Source organism: Saccopteryx leptura, chromosome 6, assembly GCF_036850995.1.
Source record: "Saccopteryx leptura isolate mSacLep1 chromosome 6, mSacLep1_pri_phased_curated, whole genome shotgun sequence".
Taxonomy (NCBI): Eukaryota; Metazoa; Chordata; class Mammalia; order Chiroptera; family Emballonuridae; genus Saccopteryx; species Saccopteryx leptura.
The window spans coordinates 27,073,767-27,092,777 of NC_089508.1; the positions used below are offsets into that span (position 1 = coordinate 27,073,767).

At 45.8% G+C, this 19,011-nt stretch overlaps 1 pseudogene; it reads right to left on the reverse strand.

Annotated features, from left to right (window-relative positions):
- Nucleotides 1-10,655: 10,655 nt before the first annotated feature.
- On the reverse strand, nt 10,656-10,874 carry LOC136377017 (metallothionein-2D-like; annotated as a pseudogene).
- Nucleotides 10,875-19,011: the final 8,137 nt, after the last annotated feature.

The window sequence follows — 19,011 nt, forward strand, 5'->3', positions numbered from 1 at the left end:
AGCAACCAACCCAAACTGTTTAAAATAGAAACTGAAATTGCTGCACAGGGATGTCAGGGTAGCTGGCAGCGCAGGGGCCCTGCAGAGGAATCGGGGGTCTCCTCACACAGCTGCCCTCCAATTGCACCTGCTACCCGCTTCCCCCGCTCTGCGACCCCACCTCAACCTTCTTCTCCGCAGACCAGGTAGAAGGAGCCAGGAGAGGCCTCGCCTGGGGGATAGACAGTCTCAGCACATCTCCTGGGCCTAGCCAGGCCCGAGCCCCACCCGGAGGATGAGACAGGGGTGTGCAGAGGCCACGTTATCAAGGACATAAATCCTAACTGATGCAGTGGGAAGAAACGCGGGAGGTGATCTAGCCACTGTCACTCATGCTACAGATGAGACAACCGAGGTCCAGAGAGGGAGGTGAGTTGCCCAGTGACACCCAGCAGTGCATGAGCCAAGCTCAGGCTCTGCCTCCAGGCCCGGGAGTTTCTGAGCTAGGCTGGTGATGCCGCTGCCTACCATGGAAACGGAAAACCCAGGGCAACAGCTGCTGTGGGGAGAGTATTAACGCACGTGCTCCCCCAGCCTCCCCTCCAAGGCTGGTTTCTGCTTCAAAGGCTTCCCCGCCAGCCCCTCCTGGGGGCTGATGCCCTGGCCCTTCCATTGTGTTGGCATGGTGGTGGTGGTGGTGGGGGGTGACAGCCTTGCCTGCCCCTGCCCCAAGCTCACAGCAGCCCCCACCCCCGATAGGTGCTCTCACATCCTCTCTGTGTCAGCGGTTGGTGATCCTCTGGGGGGTGGGAGGCCCACAGAGGCACTCAGATGTTTTGAACAAAAATCGAAAGTCCTCATGCAGTCCATCTGCATTTCCAAATTCTTCTAACCTACATCCCTTGAACTGCCTGTACCTCTCTCTCTAAAGAGCTGAGAGGGCTTCAAAGCCACCTCTGGCCTCTTGAGGAAATAACAAAGAGAGAGACCTCCAGAGGGCAGGCTGCCCTGAGAGACAGCCAGAAAGGAGACAGAGGGGACAGCAGACATGTGTGTGACAGTGGACAGGACCAGGGGGGAGGTGGCTGGGTTGACAGAGCAACTTCTATACACAAAGCACCTGCCATAACTTCATCTTCCCCATGGGCCCACATCCATCGGAGGCCAGCTCCTGGGGCCCGTTTCCTCCTTAATCCTTTCCAGCCCTGTCCTAAATCTCCCGCTCGAAGCTGGCTGGTTATCCAGCCTCATACAGCAGTGGGAAGCACAGAGGCCGGACCGGACTGTCTGATTCAAATGCTACCCGCTGTGATCTGGCGTTGTGACAGCGACTGCTGCACAGGGTTCTGTGGCATTACATCAATTAATACTTGCCTGGCTTTTCCAACAGCACTGGGTACCTAGCTTTGTGAAAAATGTTTCTAATTGTCTCCTGCGGACCGCAGTCCGAAATGGCTTCCCTGCCAGAAGTTCCTCACCTCCCCACCACCACCCAGCAGGACAAAGTCCTGGCGCCTGGGACCCCGCTGAGCTCTCAACAGATCTTTGGTAGCAAGCTGAAGGCATGCATCGCTTCCCATGTTTTCCCTGCCTGGAATTCTTTTCCTCTGACTCCACCCCCTGAACTTTCCACTAAAATGATAAAAATCTTCCAAAGACACATTTCAAGAACCTGACCTGTGGGGCTCAATGGATAGAGCCTTGACCTGCAGCGCTGAGATCCCTGGTTCCGGCCTGGCTTGCCCAATCAAGGCACATGCAGGAAGCAACTATGAGTTGATGCTTCCCGCTTCTCCCCTCTCCCTTTGCCTTCCTCCTCTCTTTAAAATCAATAAATAAAATTTTAAAAAACAGTTCAAGAAAAACCTCATCTTCTCTAGCTCTGAAAACTCCTCCCCACCATGCCCAGCACCAAAACCACATACCAAAAAAGGAGCTACCCTCCTTTTTTTTTTTTTACAGAGACAGAGAGAGAGAGTCAGAGAGAGGGATAGACAGGGACAGACAGACAGGGACGAAGAGATGAGAAGCATCAATCTTTAATTTTTCATTGCGACACCTTAGTTGTTCATTGATTGCTTTCTCATATGTGCCTTGACCACAGGCCTTCAGCAGACCGAGTAACCCCTTGCTCGAGCCAGCGACCTTGGGTTGAAGCTGGTGAGCTTTTGCTCAAACCAGATGAGCCCGCGCTCAAGCTGGCGACCTTGGGGTCTCACACCTGGGTCCTCGGCATCCCAGTCCGACGCTCTATCCACTGCGCCACCGCCTGGTCAGGCACTACCCTCCCTTCTTTATGAGCCACCACCATACCCACTCAAATTAATATCGCAGCTGCCTCGACAACTCTGCTCCTCTGAGGGTGGGCTTGCTGTGAACATGCGACATGTACTCACTGAGCATGTTACTGGGAAAGAAGTGACTTGGCACACAGGTGGGAGTCAAAACTCTTTCCACTGTGATATCTCTCTCAGAGGGGAGAATCATCCACCTCTTTGGGGAGATGGGAGCAGGGAGAGGTGCCTGGTGGGAAGGTCCCTGACAATTCCAAGGAGGATGAGAGAGATGAGAGACAGAAGGGTGGCCCAGCCTGGTGGGACCTGAAGAAGGACAGACTGCAGAACTTGTAGGTGCTTCCTCCTGCTTTTCACCTCGGATGCCATAGAGACCCACCATTCCGGTGGACGGGGGTCTGCACTCTGTCGGAAGATATAAACCAGGAGACAAAAAAGCCAGAGTGGCTGCCTGCTCCTGTGTCCCCTCAGATTTCCACTAGGCCCTGGCCGAGGACAGCGAAGAGGTTCTTTCTCAGTTTCCTCTGCTCCCAACTCAGTCCCTAAGTCACGCCCCTTCTCCTTTCTCCAAAGGAGTCCACAAGTCTGAGTGCCACTGGTTTGTCCATGGTCCCTTCCGAAGGCCAAGGCTACAGGCAGGAGCACTGCCTCATTCAAACTCACTACCTGCCCATCAGTTACCAAATCCTGTCACTCTACCTGCCCCAAATCTCTCCGGTCCCACCTACTTCCTTCCCTCTCTGTTGCCAGACCTAGTCCTAGCCCCCGCCAGCTCTCCTCCTGGCTCCGGCAGAAGCCTCCTGACACACACTACCATGGGGATGAACGTTAAGGACACTGTGCTAAGGGAAATAAGCTGTCCCAAAAGGGCCAATACTGTATAATTTCACTTTTGTCAGGTACCTGGAGTAGTCAAATTCATGAAGACAGAAGGTAGAATGGTGGCTCCCAGAGGCTGTGGAGAAGGGGAAGTGGGCAGTTAGTGCTTCATAGGACAGTTTCAGTTTTGCAAGATGAAAAAGTTCTGGAGATCAGCTCTACAACATTGTGAATATCTGTAACACTACCGAACTGCACACTCAAAGTGGATAAAATGGTAAATTTTATGTTGTGTGTTTTCACCATTCTTTTTATAACTGGAGCAAGTAATAATCATTATCGTAAAGAAATACTCTATTATAAATCCGTTCAGTATCTTTTCAAAGATGATAAAAATTAAAATTTTAAAAGCCTCCCACTAAATGGCCTGCCTGCCTCCCTTTGGCTAAAGTAAACTTTTCTAAAAGTTAATCTGGTCAAGTTAACCTCCCTTCAAATGAGACCCATTTCTCTTAGACAACAACCAGGCTCTTTATCCTGCTTCCAAGTCCTACCTGCCTCCACCTGCATCTCACACCACACTCCCCAAGCCTCTGCACCCCACCAGGTCTGCCAGCCTTCAGCTCTTCACACTTGCAGGGTCTTTGCATATGCTGTTCCTCTCATCCAAGTAGTTACTAACCAGGCCCCACCCTGCTTAGCTTCAAGATCAGACAAGGATCTCGTGTGTTCAGGGTGGTATGGCCGTAGACATACGCTATTCCTTCTACCTGAAATGCTTTTCCTTCCCTTCTTGGAATAATAACAATAAAAATATATTGATTACTTACTCTGTACCAAACCTTATTCAAAACACTTTACAAATATTAACCAATAAGCCCTTGCAACATCCTTAGGAGGCTGGTTCTGATCATTTCTCTACTTTATTTTATTTATTTATTTTTTAATTCCCCTATTTTAGAGATGAAGAAACTAAGGTCTAGAGCGGTCAAATAATCTGCCCTCGGTCACACAGCTATTGGTGAAAAGCTGGAATTTGAACCCAGGTCACCTGACTTCACTGTCCACATGCCTTAACCATGCCACCAGAGTCACAGATATATATCACTGCCCCCTTCACTTAACCCGTTGCTTCTTTCCTCTTCCCTTCTCTGAATGACACTGGGCAGGGGTAAGGGTCATGGAGAGAGGACCACATGTTTTATTCAATGTAGTTTAAAAAATGTTTGCTGCCTATAATTGCAAAGCCCAGCAAACCTGCCCAGCACCTGTCAAGCCACCTAGTGGATAATAAAGACAGAGCAGCTAGCAGCCCTCATCTGAGTGGCCAGTGAGAGGTGAGGAGGACAGAGCCACAGGAGCCCACAGCCCATTGAGGTGGGATCCAGAACAGACCCCGACAGGAGGAATCTTGGGAAACATGACCCCCAGGAGGAGGGGTCATGCACAGGGGTGGGGGTAGCAGCTGACCAGAGACACGGGAAGCATGTCTCAGTGGCATGAAGGCAGGTCCTTTCTGCCACACTCTTTCCCACCACGCTGCCTCTGCCCAAGTGATGGGCCAGCTGCCACCCTGCCCATGCAGGTGACCTATGTGCTGCTAAAGTGAATTGAGAGGGAAGGTGCTGGAGTCAGAAGTTCCCATGGAGAGCTTCCTGCTCAGGTGAGATAAAGTGAAGATCATTTTAACCAGACTTGAAATAAAAGGCAACTTAGGGGTTTTAGACTTGGATTATTGAGTGTCGCTATAGGCTGGCTACTGGACTCTTCTATTTTATTTTTTATTAACCCATATTTTATAGACAGGAAAACTAAAGCTCAAAGAGGTAAGGTAAATCATCCAACTAGCTGGAGAGTTGAGGAGCCTTAAAGTTTATTGCTAGGTATTATTCACTCTCCAAATTGACCTTTAACATACCGAATCACATCAACCCAGCACGGGCAGTGAGTCAGAAAGTGAAACAAACACTCGAGAGTAGGCCTCAGCTTCCACTGCTGCCTGAAATACTTCCTTTTCTTCTTTACCCAAACCTGGGCAGGAACTGTGTTTGGTTATTTGAGCAGGTGACCATCTCAGAATTGACCAGCCCTCTGCCCAGCATGGCCAACCCACCTTAACTCAAGCCCTCTCTGGCCCCTACCAGCTTTAGAACCCCTCTTCCCATGCCCCCCAAAAGCCCAAGTTGGAGAGGTGGCTGAATAACATTTCATTGTATGGATACACCGTAATTTGTTTATCCATTCATTCATTGAGCTATTCATTCATGAGCTATTTTTTAAAGCTTTTCTAAATCTGTCGTAAGACTGTATTGTCTGACTAAATGTGTTTGGTAAATAAGAGATTGGAAAATAAGGATATTATAACAAAAGAGGTGCTCACGGGCTCCAGAGCCTGATTCCACTATTCTATTTAAAATAATGTGTCCAGCCTCACAAACACAGCCTCCATGTCTGGACACTGACAGTGGGCAGGTAGCAGTCTAAGCATTGCCTTCTCAGCCCTCTCTGAGGTAGGGACTCATTCAGATGAGACTGCTGAGAGGATACACTGGTCAAGGCCCCACAGGTAATAGTGGTAGAGCTGGCATCTGAGCCTGGGTTCTGGATCCAGATGTCACCTTAACCATCCAGTATAGCGTCTGCCTAAGGCACTCCCCCTGGCCTCCTGGTCACACCTCACCAAGTAGCACTGATGGCGAAGGGCCAAGTCAGTGGGGCAAGCATGGACTCAGTGTTTGGGGTGGGGGTGTGGGGAATGCTGACATCAGATGGCGACGACCTACCTCAAGGGCTGTTAGGGTATTTAAATCATATCAGGTATAAAATGCATATTTTAGTGACTGTTGTGTCATGGTGACTACTATAGATTGACTGCAGAAGGAGGGGAGCTCAAGCTTACAAGAGATGGAAAACACAAGCTAGACTCTGACCCTCAAAACCTTATACTCTAGCCCTTCCCAGGTTGCTAAAGCATTGTACCAATACATCAAGGTTGTGGATTTGATCCATGGTCAGGGCACATACAAGCATCAACCAATGAATGCATGGATAAGTGAAACAACAAATTGATATTTCTCTCTCTCTCTGGCTTGTGGACTTTAGTTTCATCATCTATAAAATGCTCCTACTGGCCCTGGCCGGTTGGCTCAGCGGTAGAGCATCGGCCTAGCGTGCGGAGGACCCGGGTTCGATTCCCGGCCAGGGCACACAGGAGAAGCGCCCATTTGCTTCTCCACCCCTCCGCTGGACGCTGGGAGCTGGGGATGGCTCTGTGGCCTCTGCCTCAGGCGCTAGACTGGCTCTGGTCGCAACACGAGGATGGGCAGAGCATCGCCCCCTGGTGGGCAGAGCGTCGCCCCCTGGTGGGCGTGCCGGGTGGATCCCGGTCGGGCGCATGCGGGAGTCTGTCTGACTGTCTCTCCCTGTTTCCAGCTTCAGAAAAATGCAAAAAAAAAAAAAAAAAAAAAAAAAAAAGCTCCTACTGCGTTTCACATGCACCCTCATTATAGCACCTGACTATAATCATTTCTTCACATGCCTGTCTCTTTATTCTACTGTGCGCACCTCAAGGGCAGAAACCCCATCTGCTCATCTGCGAACTTTTTATAGACCCATGGCAGTTCAGAAAATGTGAAGTAAACAAATAAATAGTGAACTCCAAGGCCTTTCAGCTCAGAACTTCTACACATCTGAGCTTCCTGTTCAACAAATAATCACAATTTACCGGCCTGTGCCCTGCAGGACACAAAGAGACAAGCCATCAACAACAGTGCTCCAGGTACACCCACTCCTAGTGAATCCACTTCCGGGAATTCCGGCTACAGACATCTTTGCCCACATGCCCAAAGGTGTAGGTTCAAGGAGACTCACTGACTGTCTCAGTAATAAAAAGATTGGAAACAACTTCAATGCTCATCACTAGAAGGCTGGTTACGTACACGCTATGCAGACATTAACAAAGAACGAAGCAGGCTTAGATAAGCTAGTATGATACAATCTCTGAGAAAGATGGTGGAGTACAAAAAATTTACAGAAGTCTGCAAACTGTGCTATTTATGTGTTGTATTTTTAAAGGAATATATACATATATGCTTATAAACAAAATCCAGCTCTAACATAGCACTGTCCAATAAATTATGTTAGCCACAAATCTAAGCCATGTAATTAAAGAAAAAAGTGAAGTTAACTTTAATATAGTGTATTTAATCTAATGCATCCAAAATAGTATCATTTTAACATTTGATCAATATTTTAAAATTCTTTTTCCAGCTTGATTGAGTTCTAATTGTCTATTTGAAAATTATTAATGAGATAATTTGTAGTCTTCTTTGTAGTCCTAAGTCTTTGAAATCTGGCATGCCTCTTAAACCCACAACACATCTCAACTCAAACTAACCACATTATTTTTTTATTTTTTTTTAATTTTTATTTATTCATTTTAGAGAGGAGAGAGAGAGACAGACAGACAGAGAGGAGAGAGAGACAGGGGGAGGAGCTGGAAGCATCAACTCCCATATGTGCCTTGACCAGGCAAGCCCAGGGTTTCGAACCGGCAACCTCAGCATTTCCAGGTCGACGTTTTATCCACTGCGCCACCACAGGTCAGGCAACTAACCACATTTTAAGTGCTCGACAGTCGTATATAAATAGTGGCTACTGTATGGGACACAGTTCTGGAAGGATTTCAAAGGGAGGTGAACACAGTTGCCCGTGGAGAGAAATTTTAGGGAACTGAAAATCAGGAGAGGGAGAAATATCAGGGAGGGAGAGGAAGTAACTATCATTACATGTTCTTTTGTTCTGTTTGACATTTTTCCCCATGTGCATGCATTTTCTATTTTTTAAAACTCACCATTTTTAAGGTAAGGAAATAACATTAAAAAGGGAGAAAGAGAAAGCAGTGATCTTAGAAGTAGGTGGAGAGCCCAGGCACACAGGTGCAATGTCAGGGAGGTCAAGAGAGAAGAGCTTTTCAGAAGGTGCGGAGGAGGAGGAGGTGGAAGAAGAGACAGTACCCTAGGGTGACTTCAGATTCAGCACCCGGAACATTGCTCATCACTCATCGGTGACATCCGAGAGCTGTGTCAGGAGAATAAAAGAGTGGAACAAAAGAAAAAAAGAAAGTAGAGCAAGACAGTGGCAGGTTAGGAGTGGGAGGCAATAGGTGCGGCCCTCTATGGAGAGAAAACCCACAGACTCAAACATGGGAGCCAAACAACCGTGACTAACTAATGCAGAGGTGGCCCGGTGGTAAGGGCTGCTGGGACGGCTCCTGGGGGTGAGAGCAGGCTGGCGAAGAACAGGTGATTCAGGCAGTACTGGGCTGTGACCTGGGGAGGCATCAGACTGGCTGGAACCCCGGCCGCTGGGGGAAAGCAACAAAAATCAGCATGGCCAACAATTCACTTCTTAAACACGTTTGAGACACAGACCACTTTGAGAATGTGATGGCAGCTGAGGATATTCCCCAGAAAAAATACACACACATAATTTTATACACAACTTCAAGGCATTCCCAGAGTCCCCGAGGGCCACCCCAGATCACAAAAACTGCTGTAATGGTCCCTGTGGGCTACGAGATGTGGCCCGAATTCCTCACCTGCCCTCACAGTCCAGCCCCATCACCTGCTCTGGGCTCATTCTCTGCCCCCTCCCTCCCATTTCCCAATAGCCATGTGCTCCCTCCCACCACTCAGAAGCTGTCTCTCTCCCCCAGGCGTATTTAGTTTCATCTTTTTTTTTTTCTATTACAGTTGGCGTATAATATATTAGTGTCTGTGTAGTGGTTAGACATTTATATAACTTACAAAGTGATCTCCCCAATGAGTCTAGTACCCATATTACTGACTATATTCCCTACGCTGTCCCTCACATCCCGTGACTGTTTTGTATCTTCCAAGTTGTACTTAATCCCTTCGCCTTTTTCACCCAGATGCCCCCCACCCCTGTCCCATCTGACAACCATCTATTTCTTCTCTGTATCTGTGAGTTTGTTTCTGTTTTGTTTTTCATTTAAAATTTTTGTTGTTTTTATTTATTTTTTTATTTTTTACAGAGACAGAGTCAGACAGAGAGACAGACAGGAATGGAGAGAGATGAGAAGCATCAATCATCAGTTTTTTGTTGTGACACCTTAGTTGTTCATTGATTGTTTTCTCATACGTGCCTTAACTGGGGTCCACAGCAGACCGAGTAACCCCTTGCTGGAGCCAGCGACCTTCGGTCCAAGCTGGTGAGCTTTGCTCAAACCAGATGAGCCCACGTTCAAGCTGGCGACCTCGAGGTCTCAAACCTGGGTCCTCTGCATCCCAGTCCGACACTCTATCCACTGCGCCACCACCTGGTCAGGCTTGTTTTTCATTTAGTTTGTTTTTTACAGTCCATATATAAGTGAAATCATATGGTACTTGTTTTTCTCTGATTTATTTAGTCTTCCTCTTAGTAGAGATGTCCAGGGTAAATGTTGCATATCATTATAGTTAGTTTCTGTATGTGATCTGTTCCCACCTCCTCGCCCATGCAGGTTTTGTGCAGCCTAAGGGCCAGGACCTAATCTGATATATATTAAGTACCTAATAAATGAATGAACCCAAAGATCACTGAATCAAGGAAGAGACTCATTTCCCAGAAGATCCTGAGGACCCAGAGAGGGGTTTTTAAGGGCTATGGTTAATGTTGGGCCACTTCCCCACCTGATAGAAATGTTATCTTTTGCATAGGAAGTGAGAATCAACTCTTCCTTCATGTTCCCGGATAGAAGTCCTAGATTGTGAGCTGGGGGATAATAAGGCACAGGTTTGGGAAGGGGCTGCACAGGTTAGATTGTCAGAATTTTTTTTTAATTGAGGTACAATTGACATAACCTTTCATGTACACTAATTTCAGGTGTACAACATAATGTTTCTTTCTTTCTCTTTTTTTTTAAGTGAGAGAAGGGGAGATAGACTCCCGCATGTGCCCCAACCAGGATCCACCTGTCCACCCAGCAAATCCTGTCTGGGGCCGATGCTCAAAACGACCGAGCCACTGCCTGCGAGAGGGAAAGAGAAAGGGAAGGAGGAAAGGAAAGGAGGGGGAAAGAAGCAGACGGTCATTCTCACGTGAGCCCTGACCAGAGATTGAAGCTGGGTTATCTGCACGCTGGGCCAAAGCTGTATTCACTGAGCCAACCAGCCAGGGCCGCATAATGTTGAGATACTCGTATATGTTGCAAAATTATCACCACAGTAAGTCTAGTTAACATCTATCACCACACATAGTTACAACATTATTTTCTTATGATGAGAACTTTCAAAATCTACTCTCCTAACTACTTTTTTTTCCTAACTACTTTTTAATATGTAGTACATTACAAACTGTAGTCATTGTGCTGAACATTATATTCCATGACTTACTTATTATTTATTTATTTATTTTTAAAGTCAACAACTTTTATTATTCATGTATTTTATAGCAAAAAAAAAAGAGAGATGTAGCTAACGGGTCAGGGTCGTACCTCAACACAAAAAATGCAGGTTTGCACACGTTGCTCTATTAACACCTGGGAGCAGCCTCCCCCTGACATCAGGCGTAGCAGCTGCATTTGTCCGATGCCTTGGCAGATACAGCCCTGGGCACCCTGGGCACAGCCCCTGGGGCAGCAGGAGCAGCGGCTATTCTTGCAGGAGGTGCATTTGCAGTCTTCGCATTTACAGGAGCTGCAAATGGGCAGGAGCCCCTGGTGGTGCAGGAGCAGGTGGGATCCGTGGAGAGCTCAAGTGGTGGCTGGAGCCTGGGAACCATCTCAAACGGATGGGACTTCGAGAAGGCATGGTCAGGTTATCTATTTTATAACTGGACCTGTGTACCTTCTGACCCCCTTCACCCATTTTAGCCGTCCCCCACACACTCCCTCAGGCAACCTCTATATCTGTGAGCTTGGTGGTGGTGGCCGGGGTGGGAGGGTCTGCTTGGCTTTTAGATTCCACATACAAGTGAGATCATATGGTATTTATCTTTTCTGTCTGACTTAAGTCATTTAGCATAATGCCCTCAAGGTCTTTTCATGTTGTTGCAGATGGCCAGATTTCCTTCTTTTTTATGGCTGAATATTTTATTTTGTATATGTAAACATTTTCTTTATCCATTCAACTGTGGATGAATAATTGTCCATTTTAAAGTGTACAATCTAGTAGCATGTAGTACATTACTATGTGCAAAAACCATTTCTCTTTAGTTTCAAAATTTTTTCGCCGTTCCAGAAGAACACGCTGTCCCCACTGACCACACTCTCACCTCTCCTCTCCCCCCTCCCAGGCAACCACCAACCTGCTCTCTGTTTCTCCAGACTTCCTGCTCTGGATAGTTCACATAAATCATACAATGTGTGACCTTTGATGTATGGCTTCTGTCACTTAGCATAATGTTTTGGGGGCTTATCCAAGCTGTAATGTTGATGAAAGACATTCCAAACCTAAAGAGAAGTTCAAAGAGTTTATTATGAGCCAAGATTTTGGTGGTTAGTCCTAGAAGAAAAATCTCAAGGGGTTGAGATAATGCTCTGGGAAATAGCAGTTTTGCAGTTTATTTTATACTATCAAAGCAGAAGACATAAGAAAAGTTACACAAATCTCTCAGTGGCAGATTAAGAAGGTGAGAGAAAGCAAAGCGGGGAAATCTCTAGGATTGGATAAAAAGCAAAATAGAGACATACATGTTTCTTTCATATTGGTGGGTGCAGGATAGTGAAGGTATGCAGTTGAAGGGTAATGGTGAAAAATGTTGAGGTTGCCTCATCATGCACCAGGCAATTATCTTTGGAGGTCTAGAGAAGAGATCATTGTCACATTTTATGTATGTTGTTATAGCCTGACCAAGTGGTGGCGCAGTGGATAGAGCGTCGGACTGGGATGCAGAGGACCCAGGTTTGAGACCCCGAGGTCGCCAGCTTGAGCACAGGTTCATCTGGTTTGAGCAAAAGCTCACCAGCTTGAGCCCAAGGTCACTGGTTCGAGCAAGGGGTTACTTGGTCTGCTGAAGGCCTGCGGTCAAGGCACATATGAGAAAGCAATCAATGAACAACTAAGGTGTCGCAATGAAAAACTGATGATTGATGCTTCTCATCTCTCTCTGTGCCTGTCTGTCTGTCCCTGTCTGTCCCTCTCTCTGACTCTCTCTCTGTCCCTGTAAAATAAATAAATAAATTAATTAATTAAAAAAATATGTTGTTATAGATGCACAGAAACAACAGACAGGGCCTGACCAGGCGGTGGCGCAGTGAATAGAGCATCGGACTGGGATGCGGAGGACACAGGTTCGGGACCCTGAGGTCGCCAGCTTGAGCGCAGGCTCATCTGGTTTGAGCAAAGCTCACCAGCTTGGACCCAAGATCGCGGGTTCGAGCAAAGGGTTACTCGGTCTGCTGAAGGCCCACGGTCAAGGCACATATGAGAAAGCAATCAATGAACAACTAAGGTGTCGCAACAAAAAACTGATGACTGATGCTTCTCATCTCTCCGTTCCTGGTCTGTCTGTTCCTACCTATCTCTCTGACTCTCTCTCTGTCTCTGTAAAAAAAAAAACAAAAAAAACAAAAAAAAAACAAAAAACAGACAGGGCTTGCTCAAGGTACAGATTAATCTATCATATAGGCCTTAGGATGCAACCGCCCACCACAACTCTGTTAGGAATTTTTTTTTTTTAATGATCAAAATATCCTGGAAAAAAAAATCCTGTTACTTTCAGTTATTGAGCTTGTCAGGTTTGCCAAGATAGTCCCTTTTTGTTCACAATAGCACACATCAGTACTTCATTCCTTTGTTTGTTTGTGGCAAACTATATATAACATAAAATTTGCCATTTTAAGTGTATAATTCACTGGTATTATCATTCATAATGTTTTGCAACCATCACCACTATTTTTTTCTTTAGATTTTATTTATACATTTTAGAGAGAAGAGAGAGAGAGAGAAGGGGGGAGGAGCAGGAAGCATCAACTCCCATATGTGCCTTGACCAGGTTAGCCCAGGGTTTTGAACCAGCGACCTCAGCATTCCGGGTCGATGCTTTATCCACTGCACCACCACAGGTCAGGCTATCACCACTATTTCCAAAACTTTTCCATCATTCCCAACAGAAACTCTTAATCATTATGTAATATTTACTCCCCATTATCCCTCTACCTAGCCCTTGGTAACTTCTAACCAAATTTCTGTCTCTGTAAATTTGTCTATTCTATCTATATACCTCATATAAGCGGCATCACATAATATTTGTCCTTTTCTGACTGGCTTATTTCACTTAGCATATTTTCAGGTTCATCCATGTTGTAGCATGTATCAGTACTGCATTCTTTTTTATGAATGAATAATATCCCACTGAATGGATATACCACATGGTTTAGCTATTCAACAGCTGTTGGTAGAATCTTGGGCTGTTTCCACCTTTTAGCTGTTGTGAATAATGCTCCTATAAATATTTGTATACAAATGTCTCTTTGAGTCTTGTCCTGATAAGCCAAGGTTGCGGGTTCAATACCGGGTCAAGGCATGTACAGTAATCACCAGTAAAATGTACTGATGGGTGGACCAGCTAATTGATGTTTCTCTCTCTCCCTCCATCTCTTTTTCTAAAATCAGTAAATGAAAAAAATTTTTTTAATGAACTGCAAAAACTCTTAAGTGTCCATTTGTTGAGTTTTGACAATTGCGTACACCTGGATAATCCAAACCCCCATCAAGCTATAGAACATTACCATTGCTCCAGCAAGTTCCCTTATAGCTCCTTTCCTGCCAATCTTCACCCTATTCCCTCCCAGAGGCGATCTCTTTGCTGGACTTTTCCCACGGCCAGATGAAATTTGCTTGTTTTAGAACTTCATAGAATGGAATCATATAGCCTTCTTCCACTCAGCATAACTTTTTCTTTAATTTATCTATGTCATGTGTGTCCGCTACCTTTTCTTATTAGACATTTGGGTTGCTTCTGGTTTGGAGTTACTATGAATAAATCTTCTATGAAAACTCTTTCTTTTTTTTTTTTCAGAGAGAGAGAGAGGGATAGACAGGGACAGACAGACAGGAACGAAGAGAGATGAGAAGCATCAATCATCAGTTTTTCATTGCGTGTTGCAACATCTTAGTTGCTCATTGATTGCTTTCTCATATGTGCCTTGACCGTGGGCCTTCAGCAGACTGAGTAACCCCTTGCTGGAGCCAGCAACCTTGGGTTCAAGCTGGTGGGCTTTTTGCTCAAACCAGATGAGCCTGCACTCAATCTGGCGAACTCGGGGTCTCGAACTTGGGTCCTCTGCATCCCAGCCCAATGCTCTATCCACTGCGCCGCCTGGTCAGGCTATGAACATTCTTATACAAATCTTTTTTTTTTTTTTTTTTTTTTTGCATTTTTCTGAAGCTGGAAGCAGGGAGAGACAGTCAGACAGACTCCCGCATGCGCCTGACCGGGATCCACCCGGCATGCCCACCATGGGGCGATGCTCTGCCCACCAGGGGGCGATGCTCTGCCCATCCTGGGGGTCGCCATGTTGCGACCAGAGCCACTCTAGCGCCTGGGGCAGAGGCCAAGGAGCCATCCCCAGCGCCCGGGCCATCTTTGCTCCAATGGAGCCTTGGCTGCGGAAGGGGAAGAGAGAGACAGAGAGGAAGGCGCGGCGGAGGGGTGGAGAAGCAAATGGGCGCTTCTCCTGTGTGCCCTGGCCGGGAATCAAACCCGGGTCCTCCGCACGCTAGGCCAACGCTCTACCGCTGAGCTAACCGGCCAGGGCCTTATACAAATCTTTTTGTGGACAAATGTTTTCATTTCTCTTGGAAAAATACTAGAAGTGAAAAGAAGGATAGGTTAAGCATATATTTATGTTTTAAGAAAGTGCCAGATTTTTCCCATCAACTATATATTATATTTCCAGTTGTTCTACATCTTCACCAATATTCAGTATGAACAGTCTTTTTAAATTGTAGCCACCCTAGTGAGTGTGTAATAGTAGCACATTGTCATTTATTTTGGTTCGAAACATAATAATTTTTAGCATGTTTTCATGTGTTTTTTGGATATTTGTATATCTTCTTTTGTGAAGTGTTCATTCAAATCTCTTGCCCATTTTGTTTTAATTGGGTTGTTTGTATTTATTACCAAGTTATAGAAATTATTTTATATCTTGGATATCAGTTGTCAGTTATGTTTATGACTATTTCCTTATGATTTATAGCTTACCTATTGATTATCTTAATGGTATTTTCCAACCCAATCATCAGTATTTTATTACCTTTTTATTGAAACATAAATACTAAAAAGTATACAAACATAAGAGTACAGTATAGCTTGAGCCTGCCAAGGTGGTGGCTCAGTGGACAGAGCAGAGAACCCAGGTTCAAAACTCTGAGGTCGCTGCTTGAGCGTGGACTCATCTTGCTTGAGTGCAAGGTCGCTGGCTTGAGCGTGGGATCATAGACATAACCCAATGATCACTGGCATGAGCCCAAAGGTCACTGGCTTGAAGCCCAAGGTTGTTGGCTTGAGTCCAAGGTCTCTGGCTTGAGCTAGGGGTCACTTGCTCTGCTGTAGCCTCCCGGTCCAGGCACATATGAGAAAGCAATCAATGAACAACAAAGGAACCACAACAAAGAATTGATGCTTCTCATCTCTCTCCCTTCCTGTCTGTCCCTATCTGTCCTTCTCTCTGACTTTGACTCAGTCAAAAAAAAAAAAAGAGTATAGCTTGGCTGGTTTTCACAAGTTGAACACCCAGAATTCAATTTACAAAGCAGCATTTCCAACACCCCAGGAGCTCTCCTCATGCCTTCTTTCAATCTCTCTTTCTGCAAAAGCAACCATTATCCTGACTTCTAAAAGCATAAATTAATTTGGTCTGTTTTTGTACTTTATGTAAGTGGAATCACAACAGACCATATTTTGTGTCCGGCTTCTTTAGCTCAATCTTGTTTTTGAGATTGATCTGTATGGTTGAGTTTGGTTTTACGTCATTCATTCTCATTACTGCAGAGTATTCCATTATGTGACTATGCCACAACTTATTTATTCTTTCTACTAATGGGCACTCCGGAAATGTTCTGGTGTTTGATTATTATGAAAAGTGCTGTGATAAACATTCTTAAGCATATGTTTACATTCTCTTAGTATATACATAGGAGTAGAATTCCCACAAGGAATTCTAGGGAATGAAGATGTTCGTCTACTAAATATCTTTAATAGATATTTCTAACCAGTTTTCCAAAGTGGGTATATGTAGGTATTTTTTATTTTTATTTATTGATTTTAGAGAGAGAGGAAAGGAGAGAGAGAAACAGCAATTAGTTGTTCCACTTATTTATGCCTTTATTAGTTAATTCTTGTATGTGTCCTGGGCAGGGATCAAACCTGCAACCTTGGCGTATCGGGATGATGCTCTAACCAACTGACCTATCTGGCTGGGGCTATGAATAATTATTTACACTGCCATCATAGGCACCAGAAAATTTTAACAATTCCCAGGTGAGTCTAAGGATTACTTTTTTATTTTGAAATAATTTGAAACCTATAGAAAAGCTGTAAAAATAGTAGGGAATTCCTGCCTACCTTTCACCCAACTTCCCCTAAGATTAATAACTCACATAAGTATGTGCAATTATCATAACCCAGAAAATAACATTGGTGCAATACTATTAACTAAACCAGAGTGCTTATTCGAACTTCACTCATTTCACCCCTCATATCCTTTTTCTGTTCCAGGATCCAAACTGCCATTTCTTGGCTCTATCTCCTAGTCTCCTCCAATCTGCAACAGTTTCTCAGTTTTATTCTTCATGACCTTCAGACTTTTAAAGAGTACTGGTCATTTATTACATACAATGTCTCTCAGTTTTAGCTTCTCTGATGTTTTCTTGGGATTAGATTGAGGTTATAAATTTCTGGCAAAGGTTCCGTAGAAGTTACATGCCTTATTACGGGTTTTAATCTTGAGCACTTGATTTCACCGGTATCTGTCAGGCTTCTCCACTGTAAAGTTACTATTTTGATCTTTTTCCAAAGAAAAAAGGAATGGCATTGAAGGATTTCAAGCAAGGGAAGTAACTCATTTAGAGTTGTCTCAGAAGTGCCCTCCCGGTTGCAGCATGAGCAGACGAGAAGGCACGAGACTACATGGGGAAGATTGCTTCTCGGTATATTGCAGTCCAGTATGTGATGATAGCTGTGGGGACAAATGGACAGATTTTAGTGACATTTAAAAGGCACAATCATAGGGCAGGGTAATGAGACCATGCACCGGTTCTGATATAGCTGACCGACAATTGGGCTTGGGCAAAGTAAATTTCAAAAGCACCCAGGTGATTGCAATATTCAGCCACCAGTGGTTCAGGGCCAGACCCTGGCTTGCTCCAGGTGGGCCTCAGGTGTTAAGTCACTTGCAGCAGTCAAGCTCAAGCTGCTCGGCATCTCTCTGGATATACAGGGAAGAAGAGGGAGTTTGGGGTCCCCTGCCATCCTCCCACAGCTCAGAGATTGCTGGCTACAGCTTCCGGGTGGGAGGGAAGAGAACCAGAGGGCGCAGGGAGAGAGGTCAGCACACCACTGTGTTGCCAGGTAGGATTCCCAGATAAAATACAGGATATTCAGTTCAATTCTATTTCAGATAGACCAGGAATGATTTTTTAGTGTGTCTCAAATATTGTCTGGAACATGTTTTATACTAAAACATTATTTGCTTATCTGAAATTAAAATTTAATTTGTATTTGCTAAATCTGGCTACCCCAGACCCCAGACAAGAATCTGATGGGTTTGGCCTATTCCCATTCAATCCAGCAGCTTCCATAACAACAGGGACTTTCCTCCTCCTCCTCTTCCTTCTCTCTCTCACCCTGTCTGGCCTAGCCAAGAGTGAGCCGGTACCTGGCACCAGCCTTTACACTGCAACCCACACCCAGTCTCCACTCGTTTTTTAATCCAAAAAATATTTCTCCGTGCCTACTGTGTGCCACGCTCTGTTCTAGTCTGAGGCATAAAGCAGTGAACAAGTCAGATGAGCTCCTGCTCTCTGGGGAGAGCAGACGATAATCCAGAATGTAAGCGTTTCAGGGGTTGATGGTGACTGTGAAGGGATGCAGTAATAGTGACTGGAACCCACTTGGCGGGGGAGTCAGGGAAGGTCTCTCTGAGCAGATAACATGACTGACTTGAAGGACTGACAAGAGCCAGTTCTGTACAGATTTAGGGAAGAGTGATTCAGGGAAAGGAAAGACCACAAGGGATGTCACAGGCACAACTGGGGACACTCCAGCACATATGGCTGATTTGTAAGATTTGCCAATTCTATGGTGTAAATACTCCATCATGGCCAATTTCAAGTTACCAACATAACGTGGTAATTTTTAGAAAGCTGACATTTTTTTTTTTTTTGTATCCCTCCGAAGCTAGAAACGGGGAGAAACAGTCAGACAGACTCCTGCATGCGTCCGACCGGGATCCACCCGGCACGCCCACCAGGGGCGACGCTCTGCCCACCAGGGGGCGACCTGCCGCGACCAGAGCCACTCCAGCGCCTGGGGCAGAGGCCAAGGAGCCATCCCCAGCGCCCGGGCCATCTCCGCTCCAATGGAGCCCCAGCTGCAGGAGGGGAAGAGAGAGACAGAGAGGAAGGAGGGGGGGGGTGGAGAAGCAAATGGGCGCCTCTCCCATGTGCCCTGGCCGGGAATCAAACCCGGGTCCCCCACACACTAGGCCGACGCTGCACCGCTGAGCCAACCGGCCAGGGCCAGAAAGCTGACATTTTAAATAATTTGGGGCCTTATCAGAATGCCAGGGCCAAATGGCTGTGTCCCAGTCTTGCTCTCCTGGGATTGTTCCCAGCTCCAGGCTTTTATGATCCTCAGTTCCTCCCCCACCCACTTCCACGGGGTGCTCCTGTAAGTCTATTAGGAGACTCTCCCA